The 14,122-nt window shown below is 37.0% G+C and overlaps 1 protein-coding gene across 2 annotated transcripts in view; it reads left to right on the plus strand.

Moving 5' to 3' along the window:
* sdk2b (sidekick cell adhesion molecule 2b) overlaps nucleotides 1-14,122 on the plus strand; it is a 490,694-nt gene that overhangs the window by 303,664 nt on the left and 172,908 nt on the right. The gene's annotated exons all lie outside the window — the stretch shown is intronic.

Genomic DNA, 14,122 nt, shown 5'->3' on the forward strand with positions numbered 1-14,122 from the left:
ATGTGCTTTTTCCCCCCATCCAAGATCGCATTTCCTTGTTTCTGTGGTTTGTTTGCGAGAGCTCTCACAGGGACAGTGGGTTGGAAGTTGATGCTGGAAATAGCTTAAAATAACCCATCAAAAGACGGGACACAGTGTAGAGACATTTGGATGAAAAAGTAGAAAAATTAGAGGAGAGTAGAGAGGAAAACAGTGTTCGGGACTATCTGTCAGTGACACCACAAGTCTAGCTGGGCTAGTTAAGGAGAAAATAAGGTGCACATTATTAGTGTGTAACTGTGTAATAATACAAAAGGTGAGATGGCGAAGGATGGTAGGGGTCAGGAGGTCATACTGAAATAGGTCTAAGTGACCAGACTGTGAGACCGGTAGGCATTTGTCATCTCAGCCGAAAGCTCATATAGAACATCAGAAAAGGACACAGAAACCGAATATGCTTTTCACACAGTGCACGTATCTCTCTTGTCTCTGGTACAATGGGTTGTACATGCACAAATTTGCTGATGCGTACTATAATACATATGCTAATGTGGCCAATTGTATGCAGTAGCCCTACCCATTTTTTATTGTTTGGTTAGACCTCCTTGTATTTGTGTTACACAAGCATAAAAAAAAACATGGCACAAATGTGTCATGGGAGATGTAAACGTTATGGTTGGACGGTTCTGCTCGGGAAGGAAAATTGTGGATATGTAATTATATTTTTAGACAATTTTGAGGCTATTTGGATCTTGAATCATTCTGAAGGGGTTTATTTTGTGATAATGATTTTCTGACTATACATTATCCTGCTTAATGCATGGCTACTTAGCCAAATAAATAAAGAAATGGACATGAAATGCTAATTTGAGTTGAAATATTATGTGTGAAAGAGACTATTTAGTTATACAAGAGATATAAAACTAACATTGTTGGGTAAGTAACTAAAAAGTAATCCACTACAAACCACTAATTACTTTACTTTTAAGATACTTTCTAAAGCACTTTTCACAAAAACAGCTTTTATTTTTCTGATTTGTGGGCCTCATTCATTAATATTTAGTAAATATCTGAAGAAATTGGGAGTAATTTATGCGTAAAATGGAGCTTCCCAGAAACTTTCCACTGGATTCACTAACGCTTCGTACTCCCCAGATTTTTTTGTGAAACGTGTGTATGTTAGTGAATTCCAAACGTCTGTAAATGCAGCGTGCATGCACGTTCATTCACAATTATCATAATCCATGCCCATGAAAACATCATATAAGGAAGGCTTCAGACTCGCTAGTAGCCTACATGAGAATATGAAGATTTTAACATCTATGCAAACAGTAATACATTTATTTTTTTTTAATGGAGTGCATTCACATCGTAAAATATAGATTTAGTAACCGCTCGCATGTTCATTCTTAGAGAGAAGCTTACAGTCATTGCATGTTTCGCTGTCATCAGAGGTTCTTTTTTGAATTAAACAATCCAAGAAGTCAATAAAAATGGTTTGACATGAAGCTTTAATGTAAAAAAAAAAAAATTAGTTTGGATGTCCACCACAATAAACCTTCTCTGGTTCAGTTGAGCACATCACCAGCATCATTAAGTGAAACTTCTTGAGTAAATCCAAGAATGTACCGTGATATACTTCCCTTAGAACAGGACAAATCTTTAAAGAAATTGATAGAATGACTGAAGAAGGTCTTTGACCGAAACGCTGTAAGATATTATAGATTTCCAAGCTACATGACATTTTGCAGGCTTTTTCTTTTTTCTTTTTTCCTCATTGTATTGTGTACGCATCTGCCCGCGATGTGCTTATTTAACATCATTACCACTGACCATACGTTATCAACTGAACGCGATTTACTGATGCCTATACTAAATTATGAAACCTAAATAATAGAGCTCATATATATATATATATATACATATATTAGAAGGCATTATTTATTTATGATATTTTTTTATGCAAACTACGCCTTATTTTTTTTTTATACTACATAATAACACAGATGTCAGTTTGTTTGTTTTTTATATAATAAATGCATACAATGTTCACAATGTTGCAGAAACATTGTTAACAAATATCCCCTTGCAATGTTTCATAAACGTCATCATTACCACATCCAATCTTGTACTTCGTTTGGTGTCACCAAAATGTTTTTTTGCTTTTTCTACGTATACCTTTAAAAACCAATAGCAAAAAAAAAAAAAAAAAAAAAAAAAAAGTAGTTTTAGAGAAATAGAGATTTATTTTATTTGTATTTATTTATTTTATTTTTTTTTAGTGGTTTCTAGAACATATTTACAGTTAAGCAACTATAATTTAATAACAACAATAATTCATTTTCAGATCAGTGACTGACTTTATGTATAATCTGCTCATGCCTAGAGCAAAATCAGCTCTGTTTTGCACATGCATATTTACAACCTCTGCACTTGAACACATAAATTGGTCTGCTACAACAACCAATTCAACATCTCTCCAGTCAGATGAACTAGTGACATTTACATTTTGATTGTCTTTGCTTATGGCTAACCTTTTGCTCTTTCCTTCAACCTGTAGACATCACTTTAAATTTTGTGATTTTTCCTCATATTTAATTATCCATTTCTTACAGGCCACAGTATGCCTACATATTATTCAAAGCCATGTGCACACTTAGCTAGCCGCTAATGCAGAAAGTTTCTCTACACTAGCTTGTGTTCTCTCTCTATTGCTTCAAACATGATTAACTTTGCTAAATTGGCAATGACCGCAGTGCAAATGGCGCTCAATAACATTGCAAAGGCATTTGGATTATTAGCTTTGTTTTTAGCATCAGAGCGATTGATCTCGTATTTGCATTGTGTCAATGTGGTGTCACGGAAAGAGGCCACATGTACATGAAATGCAGATATTGTGCATTTTTGTAATTTCGTAATTGTTTTCATTTAAGTCCCAGCATTGTGTTTGCGGGTAGCCCAGCCAGAGAATTGATCTATCTGAACTTGGCTTCCTGGTGTGTGTACATGCATGTGTGTCTTTGTTAGATGTGTGTATATGCGCTTTGATCTCTCTACACACAGATTACCCACAGGAAGGAATGTATGCGCTGTGCTTCTGCGCAGGCATAATTAAATCGTGTGAATTCTGTAATTGCTGCTTTTAAACAGGACTAAATTAGCAAAGATTTTTTTTTTTTTTTTGTGCATATTTTTGCTTTGGGCCATTTGTAAAGACATAGCTGTCATCTCGATGACACCCTGTGGCCTTTGTGGCCGTCTGGATAGACGGTGAAATTCAAGGGCAGAATGTCATAGTTGTCTGTATAAAGTCTGATTAACATCAGACTGAATAAATATAGTCATCAGTGTCAACTATGTAAATATTCAGTGTAGATGGAGCTACACTTGTGTGGTTGATTCTACATCATTGTGATAAACAGGAGATATTAATAACGTAAACAAACAGCTGAATTATTCAGAAGAAATAAACCACATTTTATATTTGAGTTCATTTCAAAGTATTTCAGATTTACTGAGGATGCAGTCTGAAAGCAAAGCGAATGGATTTACATACAAATTTGCATAATTTGAGTGGAATATTATTATTATCTGCATTTAGAATGTTGATTCAGAATGCACAGACAATGTTTTTTTATTTTTAATATATATAATTACTGAATATGCAAGTTAAATACTGTTCTTTAAGACTGGAATCATATATATAAATGGATGAGTAATAATTACAACTTATAATACTACTAATACTACTAATATATTATTTCTAAAATAAAGAGTCATATCAATTGGCCTTTCCTGTTGTGTTTAATAATTTTTGACAGTCTTTTAAAGAGTGATTAAAAAGAAGAAGAAGAAGAAAAGAAATACACTTAAAAGCTTGAGGAAGAAAAAGTCATTCCCTCACATCAGGAAAGTCTTTAATTAATTTTTAATTGACTGAGCTGGTGTTGGAGTCTTTGAAGATCTGATACCATCTGGGGGTGACTCTGAATCATTTTTAGAAAGAAAAAAAAGTTTGTTTTGTTCATGGCTTGTAGAAATGAAATAATAAAAGAGAGAGAGAGAGAGAGAGAGAGAGAGAGAGAGAGAGAGAGAGAGAGAGAGAGAGAGAGAGAGAGAGAAAGAAAAGAGTCTAAGCATGCACAAGGTTTCTCCAAGATTTGATTTTGGATCAAGTCCATAACTGAAGCTAGCTGATCTTTCAGCATTTGAATATTTTAAGCAAATAACTTCCTAGGAAATATATTCTAGGAGTGTCATGTTAAAAGGATCAATGTGGACCATGTAATGTGTGTATTTACAAGACTAAGTAGAGTTTACTTGTGACTTGCCTACAATCTTACAATGTGGACTTGATCTTGCACCATTCAGAATACATGTAGAATTCAGAATATCCAGAATAGAGTTTATTATCAGATTTGATTCATACGTAATTCCAACATGATGTGAATGAGTACGTTTAGGCTTCGTGAGCTATATTATTTAAGACTAAAAACAGATTTCATGTCAGAGCACTAAAATCCTCTCCATAATCCTAAAAATTACAGCAAGTCGAGTCTGTACCTTTGACAGCTGCAATTAAAATAATCAAAATGAAACATCCCCATAGTGGGGCTAACAAAACATGATTTAACCTGTGTGATTGAAGTATGACAGATGTCGCACCTCAAAGTTACATCAACATATGTTTGGTGCAGTGTATTTCAACTTTGTGTGTCTGGCATGTAGATGCCATTTAAATGTGAGAACGCCTGCGACCCGCAGGGCCCCTAAATGCAAAAGGTTACTTATCTTTTCCATACATCTCTTTTTTCATTCCCTGCTGTAATTTCATGTTAGGATTTTTTTAGCAGCTTCTCACCCTGTTGTTGTGGTTCCTTGACTTTTGCAAGCAGATTCACGGTCTGTTCTACTGCCTCGTGTTTGGCTCCAGGCTACTGCTCTGAAGCTAATGCTCTCTACTTTCAGCCTGGAACTTTGTTTACGGAGCAGAGATTATGTATTGTCATGCATTCAACTTTCTTTAGCTTTGAGGGAAATTGGCAGCATGCTGGGAGGCCAACTGAGGTTATTTCCCATAAGCTCTGAGGCATTGTCAGTGCTGTCAACCCATGCTATGAGCTGTACACATCTTTTACTAAACCAAGGACACATTGGCAAACACAAAATCCATTAAAAGCACACGATTTGCAGTCCACGCATAGCCTTACATGTTTCACCTCTTGCAATAGTTTGTTCCTATAGTATATTGTTTGCGGTCAGAGATATTGAAGGAAATAAGTCTTGAAAGGCTTGAAAAGATCCACCTCAAGTTTTATGTACAAGTTTCAGCCCACCACAGTCAAAAGACCATACATACAGTGAGCTGCCTACGTCGACTGCATTTCAAGGCATTAGGCATGACACAAAGCTGTTCCAAAATACTTTTACCTTATTTTAGAACAGTTTTAAGGCAGATTCACATGTATCATTCACAGAGAAGCAATCCATTATGCAACGTGATGTTCGCAAAAAAAAAAAAAAAAAAAAAAAAGAATTCCATCAAAGATGGCAGAGGAAGCAAGAGAAATGTTGATTATAAACAGCTCAACCTGATGTCATGAAATGTGGCAACATTTTTGCTAAATGAAATTAATTGGTTATTTTCTCATATCACTGCAGTTTCGAGGTGAAATGTCCACTGAGGGGATCTAAAAGCAAGTTAAATGTTCTCCCTAAAAGTTTGTTTTTAGGGTTAATGCTCTATGGAATTTTAAATGAATAAAACCTACCTCCCTAACCTATACCTTTAACTAAAACCTAAGCAATAGTGTTTAAATTCACCCAAAAATGAAACTTCTCTCATCATTTACTCACCCTCATGATATGATATCCCAGGTGTGTATGACTTTCTGCAGAACACATTGTGAATACACATAGAAAAAATATCTCAGCTCTGTAGGTCCTTAAAATGCAAGTGGATGGTGATCAGACTTTTGAATCTTCAAAAATCACATATTTGATTCACTGAGTCACTGTTTATGTAGAGCATTTCAAATTGATCTCTTATGAGGTTCTATTAGATGCTGCCTTAGAAGGTAGCTGCCTATGTAGCAGCAGAAGGCAGCTCACTAGGTTTTGGAACTGAGATGCTGTCTCTGGTTGGCTGGCATTTTAGAAAGAGTTTTGTAGGGTTGAATTGATAGATTGGTAGCGTATGGCTCTGGCAATGTCAAAGTCATGAGTTCGGTTCCCAGGGAACACACAAACTGTATCAAATGTACCTTCAATCCACTATAACTCACTTTGAATAAAATCGTCTGCCAAATGCATAAATATAAATGATAGATGCATTGAAGATGTAGGCAGGCCATTTATTCTTAAATCATATTATTGTAATGGGACTATTACTGTCCCACCCCTCAATGAATCAGCAGATGTATGCATCAACTAATATTAACACTGTCTTTTTCTTCCATATTTTGCTCCATTTCTCATTCCTCAGCCCCACAACTATACACTAATTAGGGTCTTATTACCCAGGCAAGTGTAAACAATCATGACAGATGGTAAAATAACTCAGAATTAATGCTAATGACCTTGAATTCTGATAGGTTGAAGAGTCTTCTTCGCTATCCTTCTTAATTATTCGGCCTAGTTTTGGAATGTGACACTATGTTGAGTCTGTACTTTCTGGGTCTGCCTGTCTGCTCAGTTTATGTATGTGTGTATGTGCGTTCTTCTTTTTGTTTACTAATTGGATTAGCATTGTAGATGGTCTTACCTTTGATTGCTGTGTACTGCAGGAAAGATCAAATGAGTAAATGTTGCCTCCTCTCTCCAGGGGAGGAGTCTTTTCTTGTCATCTTGTTCTCCAGGTGTCGGTGCAATCTGTGTGTTATTTCTGTCTCAAGGTTTTCCACTAGATAAAGTGCACTACTGTGAATACACCAAGTCTCTAAATGGCTTGCAGTCAGTTGAAAGTGTCCATTAATATAGAATAAAGGCTGTTTCATCCAAATAAGGTTAAACAGGTATTAGATATTTTATAGATTTGTTTTCAAACATGAAATTTGGCTCAGGTGTCGTTCATGTTAAGTGGTAAACTTTATGCACAACATTTTATTTCAAATATTTTCAATTTATGCAGTAAAATCTATCTGTGGATACAAAGGAAGCAATTGTTCTGAAGTATTTTGTTGGCACTTTCTTATCATTCTCAAGGCACAAACAGCAAAGGGGATATACTGTAAATTAAAGCATTTGCTCAAAGACAGAAGCTAGAGTCAATGTGAGACCTGAAATAAACACTGAACATAAAATCAAAATTGACCCCATTCCTTTCCTAAATTAATAATGTACCCAAAAATTACAATTCTGTCATCATTTCTGTCACCCATATGACTTTTCTTCTTCTGTTAAACACAAAGAAGTTGTTAGACAAAAGCTGTGTCCCAAGTGATGCAATATACACTATACACTTACAAAATACACTACGCACTAAGCCATGTAGTATATGAATTTTCTAAGTGTGGAATTGTCCCAAATGGAACACTTAACATTTTTTTTAGTACACGGAATCATTCACCATTTAACAGCTGACGGATGTGACATTTCAAACACATACGCTAGCTTTAGCGCATTAGCCAACCTCTGTTCAACACTTGTATCTCAAACAACATACATATTCACACAGCATAGGGTGATGGTAAAGCATTCAACTTACATTTGTAAGGTGCTTTTTTCACTGAAGTTTCGCTAGTTGCTACATTGTCCATTATTTATAATTGTTTTGTCAGACCAGCAACTCAGTCAGGTAACTCCGGCCCTTCCGCTGTGCGTACGATCTGAAGCCACGATCGCAGAGCGCATGAAGTGTCTAACATTCCATACTCCATTTTGACAGTTAAAGAAGTACATCATCTGGTTACTCTGAACACATTTCTTTTTGTTGCATTTTCAGTGTTAACATACTACTCGCACTACTTTTGTGCGGTATAGGACACACAGAATGTTTTCATTGGTCTTTTATATATATACATATATATATATATATATATATATAATGATGCCGACTGGGTATGGATGCTGTCGAGCTGCAAAAAAATTCAAATAAAGCACCTTAAAATTGACATAAAAGTAGTCCATGTGACTCATGGGCTAAAATCTTCTCAAACCTTATGATAGGTTTGTGTATGAAACAAACTGAAAATTACGTGCATTTTTTGTACAGAACATCTCCCTCCACCACAGATCTCAAATCTCATTTGCGTTTCTGCATATTCAAACTGGTGTGTTGTGTTTGTTTGTGAGTCAAACAAACCAATTGCGCTTGGTGTCATTGACGTCAAACCTGATATCAAACGTTTTATATATCTGACGCACAAGTCATATGGGCTTCTTTTATGATCATTTAATGGTGTATTTTCCTCCTTTTTGGAATGCCTGAATAAAAAAAACAGTATATTGTTCAAAATGTATAATTTGGTGTTCCACACAAGAATGAAAATCAAACAGGTTTGAAAAGGCATAAGGGAGCCTAAAAGATGAAAGAATTGCCTATCAAAAAAAAAAAAAAAAAAAAAAAAAACAGGTGTGGAGAGAAAGACAGACATGGCGACAGAGTTGCACAAAGAGTGAATGTAAATGGTTTATCGGCTCCTAACTAACAGAGGAGGCCAGCTGCCCCTTGCTGCTGTCTCTCTGAATTAATATCTTAATTTGTTGGCTCATTGACAACATTAATTGTTTTCCAGTTGGTTTATTGGTGCACCGCAAATCAACCAAGAGGAAGTAAGTGGTTTGGTGTCACTCTCAGGTCATAGTCTCCCTCTCTCAATTTATCCCTCTCTCTCCCTTTTTTTTCTGTGCATTCATCCTTCTGAACAATTGATCACCCTGCCCTGTTCATCTCACCTCTCTTTTTCTCACCCTTACACCAGAGTTGAAAACTAACACTGCCAGCCACTCTTAGTCCCCATTGACAGTTTCCCAGCAAGCTTGCGCACATTTACAAAGACAGCTGTTCTTATGACTCGGACTTCCAGGGGAAGTTGGAGGTGGGAATACTTGAATTGAAATTCCCCACTTCTGACCTCAAAACCTTTCATACGTCATGTATAAATGTAAACAATACAATATGGAAATTATGCACAAACATAAAATCTATGAACACTAAATGCTTGTGTTTACTCTATACACAAGTAACATTATATAAGACATTGTAATTATATTAAACATCAAATGCGATCTTCCTCCGATGTGTACTGCCTTTTGTTTGCATTAGTAGTAGTTGTCATTTGTCAAACAAACAGCTACTCAAAGAGTTTTTCAAAGGGATAGTTCACCCAAAAAATAAGATTCTGTCATCATCTACTTTTATTTTCTTTGCTGAGGTTAAACACTACATTTTTGGAATATGGAAATGACTGGAGTCTTAAACAAAGACTCCATCATAACATCACTTACCTCTCCATCCGGGTGTGACCGCTGCCTTCACCTGATCCAGACTATCGCTGAACTGGAAGGACGTATTTCCAGTTTCTACCGGATCAGGGATGATGAGTGTTTCCTGGACTCTCTGGTTGCAGTGGGCTCCGCTCCTGCCGACTCAGCTGAAGTCGAGTTGGATTCCACTATCCCAGCTGTTAAATCCCACTCTGAGGACCTCTGGCTACAGCAGGGTGCTAAACCAAGGAAATTGGCTAAGATTGCATTCACACCAAACCCAAAAATTCAAAACTCCACTCCCAACTAGGAACCTTGGTCCACAATTCAGACCAGAAGGTGAAAGAAGTTCCCTTCGCCTCCTTCTCCTCCCTATGAACTTCAGCTTTCCAACCGGTATAATATCCTGGATGAGCAGGACTTTCCTCCACTGACTGGAGAATCTCATCCCACCTCGTCCTCGCAGCCGCTGCCTGGACATGCACCGGTCTCCCCTGCTGTGGTGGCATGGTCCGTCCACTTGGTCCATCCTTCCGGCTACTGATTGAAGCCGGCTTTCACTCCGTCAAATCCAGCTGGAGGACACGTCGCTCCCAGAGCTGCGACTACGCCTCTTCGCCGTGAGCCCCTACTGCACATTCTGATCATTGGGGACTCCTTTGTCAGGCATATTAAATCAAAAACTGCAGTGACCCACTGCTTACCTGGTGCCAAATTTGCTGACATGCTACCATAGATCCTGTCTCTGCTCAACAAACACCAGCATGTCTGAAATTTTGTTTTGTATCTTGGAACGAACGACACCATGAAGCAGCAGTCTGAAGTTTTAAAACAGGATTTTAACCGTGTTTTTAACAAATTCTAAAATTGTGGAAAGTCCATTTTCATCTCTGGGCCCCTCCCCTCGCTGGGCAGAGGTATCGGACCTTTTAGTCGGCTGCTTTCTATGCATATATGGTTACAGTCAGTCTGTCCATCCCACAGTTTCTCTTTTATTGATAATTTTCATCTTTTTTGGGAACGAGTTCCCTTTTTTAGCAGAGATGTCATCCACCCCAGCTTCCATGGCACACGTGCACTTTCAGCAAACATTTTGCATGCAGTTACCACAGCCCCACACCACTGACTGACTGTCTCCTGGTCCACATCAGCTCCGGACCACACACCGGTCACCGATTGCCCTTCCCCGCTCATTGCAACCTTTTCACCTCCTGTTTGCATCACCAGCTCACCAAACTATGACAATACAGAAAGTATCTCCAGCATCCAGCATGATTTTAAAACTGTTGCTTACGATAGAAATGTCTATACTATTGAAACCATCATTTCTGATAGAAATATCAAAGCACAGACACAGTTGAGGAGAAGATCTAACCTGAATTATATATCCCTAGAAAATCGCAGCCCAGCTAATAAGTTTGCACTTGAAAAGAAGCGTAACATGGCCCTGTTAAACATCCGGGCACTTACTAATAAGGCCTTTGTTTTAAATGATCTTCTTTGTGAACACAAATTAGATTTTATTTTCTTCACTGAAACATGGCTGAAGTCAGACAGTGCCTCTCTCTTAATTGAAACATCCCCACCAAAATTACAGTTTTATCCACCTTATTCATGAGGGGAAGCAAGGAGGAGGACTGGCTGCAATTTTCTCAGACATTTTTAAATGCAAGCGTCTGACTTTTGCCAGCTTTTAATCTTTTGAAAATGATTATACTTTTATATTATATACACAAATTTCTCAAACCACATGCATATTCTGCCTCTCTCTGATGAAATTACATCAACTACATTGATTCATGAAAAAGTAAACCGCTTTAACTGTACTTTAAGATCAACTCTTGACATAGTTGCTCCTGAGAAAACTAAACAGAAATCACAGATTCAGGAAACGCTTTGGAAAAATAGCGAACTCACTTGTTAAAGAGGGAATGTTGTAGGGATGAGCAAATCAGGAGGAAAAGCAAATTAATAATCCATCGAGAGATATCTTATATCTTCAATTTGTGTTTATAGCAAAGCCTTACAGTGTGAGAGGCAGGCATATTTCTCCAAGATTATTAGTGACAGTGGAAACAACTCCAGAACAGTTTTTTTTTTTTTTTTTTTTTTTTTAACTATTGACCGGCTTTTAAATCCTTCTCAATCATGTAATCAAATACACCATGCATCACAGTCAAAATGTGAGGAGTTTGCATCGTTCTTTGAAAACAAGATTGTTAATATCTGTGCTAGTATCATAAATTCTACTACCTATCAAAATCCTGCTGATGACTCTCGGGGAAATCAGAATTATTTTTATAAAATTAGTGAAGGGGAACTACGTTAATCATTAAACAGCTGAAATCATCCACTTGCTCCCTTGATGCCATTCCTACTTTCTTTTTTAGGAGGTTTTATATAGTATTATCTTTGACGTACTTGACATCGTAAATCACTCTCTGGAGATGGGCATTTTTCCAGACCCACTCAAAACAGCTCTAGTGAGGCCTATACTGAAAAGGCGCACTCTTGACTCTTCTGTTTTGAGTAATTTTAGGCCCATATCCAACCTGCCTTTCCTAGGTAAGATTCTAGAAAAGGCAGTGCAAAAACAGTTAGATGCATTCCTGCATCACAACGAGTTACGCAAGACATTTCATTTTGTTTTTAGAAGAGGTCACAGTTCCGAGACAGCACTTGTAAGAGTAATAAATGATCTCAGAGTGAGCACAGATAATAGAAACATTTCTATTCTTGTTCTTCTTGATCATCTTGAAGTGCTGCATTTGATAAGATCGACCATGAGATACTTCTTAACCAACCTGAATGTTTGATTGGACTCTCTGGAACCACACTGAAATGGTTTAAAACCTACCTTAGTGGCAGAAGTTATTTTGTTAGCCTTGGTGAACATGTCTCTGACAAGCGTGTTTTTCTCCATGGTGTTCCTCAGGGTTCAATTCTTGGTCCGCTACTATTCTCCCTGTATATGCTTCCAATTGGAGAAATTATGGTGACTATGGTGTAAAATGTTTTGCGGATGACACCCAATTATACATATATGTGGTGCCAGATGACAAGGAAGCCCTAAATCCTTTGATAAATTGCCTCTCTAACATTGTAGAGTGGATGAGTGGCAATTTTCTTAAAATAAATGAAAAAACAGAAGTTCTTATAATTGGTACAGAGGCACAGAGAGAAGAAATCTTAAGCAGTCTAGGAAATCTGGCTCTACAGATAAAAAGCAAGTAAAAAACCTGGGGGTTCTCTGAATTTTAAGTCACATCAGCAACATTCCAAAGATAGATTTTTATCATATAAGAAATATTGCAAGAGTCAGACGCTACCTTTCTCTGGAAAATGTTAAGAAACAGGCTTTTGCATTTTCGAGCTTAGATTACTGTAATGCAATTTATTCTATTCAGCCACAACTGTGTGGGAAATTAACCTTTAATTGCCATTTAAACCTGTGTGTGTCACCTTTTGTGTCTGTAACAAGGCCAAACATTCAAGGGTGTGTAAACTTTTGATCAGGGCCATTTGAGTGATTTCTGTTATCATTATGATTTAAAAAGGAGCCAAACAACTATGTGATGATAAATGGCTTCTTATGATCACTATCCTTAAATAAAAAGTTTTTTTTTTGCATGATCAGTCATATTTTCAAAATCAATGCCAAAATTTCACAATTTCTGCCAGGGTATGCAAACTTTTGAGCACAACTGTATATATAAAGTTTATTATTATTATTATTATTATTATTATTATTATTATTATTATTACTCACATTCATTGTGTCCCAAACCTGTTTGACTTTCCTCTGTGGAATAAAAGGAGATGTTAGCCAGATGTTAGCCAGTATATTGGCCTCAGTTACAGCTGGTCCACTTTCACTGAATTATTTCATCTTTTCTCCATACAGTGTGAGTGAATGATGACTGAATCTGTCAGTCTCTTAGACACTGGCACAAGGAACATGGTTCTTATTTAAAGGACATGCTGCGTTGTTGTTCTCATTTACTTTATGAATAATGATGCTCTGTAATTGTCTTATTGGTGTTGTCCATCATGTTCTATCTTCATTGGAGATGCAGTATTTATTCAGCCTGACAGGTGTACAAGTCTCATTCACCCTGTGCACACGTCCCCAAACATCTGTCTCTCTCTTGTTACATCCCTGTCATGGTCTTGCTGCTCTTCCCTCCAGGAGGAAGTACTTCTTTTAATTTACACTCTCCTTCCTTCACTGAGAAGACTTTTTAAGACCAGCATGAATTTCCATACTGGTCCACAGGATGATTTGTGTTGGTTAACCCTTTAATACTTACCATCACACATATGTGATGGCTAATAACTGGCTCCCACAGTGTAGTGTCACACATATGTGTTTCTGCAACAGCTAGTTACGTTGCAAGCTGCCAAATTCAAATCGGCTTTCGCGTTGACACAGGCTGCGCTGGTCAAGCGTCTGTAATTAATATTCACTCAGACAGTTACTAATACAGTCTTTTAAACCACAGAATAAGTTTATTTTATATACATACATCCAATTCATCACCATAGTACCACGATAAAAAGTTTAAAGCTTTTATACGCACACTCAATACATCAAACACGATCTTCAAGTAAAGTAATTTTTTTGTATAGCGCCTTTCACAACACACATCGTTTCAAAGCAGCTTTACAGAAAATCATGCATTAACAGAAAATGAAACCGTAATATCTATAAAGTCTT

This window comes from Myxocyprinus asiaticus, chromosome 36, assembly GCF_019703515.2.
Source record: "Myxocyprinus asiaticus isolate MX2 ecotype Aquarium Trade chromosome 36, UBuf_Myxa_2, whole genome shotgun sequence".
Lineage (NCBI taxonomy): Eukaryota > Metazoa > Chordata > Actinopteri > Cypriniformes > Catostomidae > Myxocyprinus > Myxocyprinus asiaticus.